General features: G+C 56.6%; 1 protein-coding gene across 1 annotated transcript in view; it reads left to right on the forward strand.

The window, feature by feature from the left end:
- PKD1L1 (polycystin 1 like 1, transient receptor potential channel interacting) overlaps positions 1–1,004 on the forward strand; it is a 94,697-nt gene that overhangs the window by 55,600 nt on the left and 38,093 nt on the right. The window lies entirely within an intron of this gene.

Below are 1,004 nucleotides of genomic sequence, written 5' to 3' on the forward strand. Positions count from 1 at the left end.
GGGGGGGATCCGGATGAAGCATCCGTGTCTGTCTGACTTCCCAAGTTCAACTAGCAGGTCTGGGCTGGAAGGAGGGAGGTATCTACCAGAGGGCTGTGTTCACATCAGCGCACGTTAGAAATCGTTTGTATCACTTCACTCTGCTCCTCGAGAAGCAGAAAGTGTGCTGGAAATGCTGTAAGTCAGCCGCCACCCCAGACGCCCCAAGACGAGCTCCACCAAAACACTCAAGGCTGGAACAGAGCAGTTTCGTTGAGAACATTGCAGCGTTCGCATGAAATACTCAAAATTCAGAACAAAAACCTCCAAAGACACCCACGACCACCCAGAAAAGCCAACCGGGACTTCAGGAACCAGTTACGTTCTTGGTGTCAGAAGCAGTCACAAGAAGGGATGGCTGTCACCAACAGAGACCAAGTCCGACTTACCAACAAGAGGGCCGAGATGACCTTGATGCCCTCTTCTTGGAGAAAGCCCGCGCTCCTCGGTGTCTCCTGGTCAGACATGTCCCAGACGGCGGACACCAGCAGGAGGAGCTCAAGCAAGGTCCCCTCGGACACCGCGGGCCTCCCCGAGAGTGGGCTCTGAGCCAGGAGCGCCCGGGCAGACTTGAGGAGGAGAGCAGCACTCGTGAAGCTTACCTGGGGGAGAAGAGAAGGCGCAAACCCGTCTCCCCGCTCCTGCCCTCTCCGTCACCTCTGGCGATGGCGAATGCGGCACCAAGGCTCCAGCCAGCGGGGTTCGAGCCCGGCTTCCACCTCTAGCGGACGAGGGGCCGACTTACGGGGGCCGACTTCCTCTCTGGTGTTCAGTTTCCTGACCCACGAAACGACCAGAGAAATAAGGGTCCCGAACAGTCGTTGTGTGAAGATGCTACTTGGTCTGAACCCAGCGACTGCTTCGCAAACCCTCTAACTGCTCCCCGAGAATGGAGGTCTCACCCTGCAGTGTCTGCTGGCAAAACCCTACTTTTCTCTTGCTTTTCCTAAACCTATAATAGGGAC

This window comes from Suricata suricatta, chromosome 2, assembly GCF_006229205.1.
Source record: "Suricata suricatta isolate VVHF042 chromosome 2, meerkat_22Aug2017_6uvM2_HiC, whole genome shotgun sequence".
NCBI classification, from domain to species: Eukaryota; Metazoa; Chordata; class Mammalia; order Carnivora; family Herpestidae; genus Suricata; species Suricata suricatta.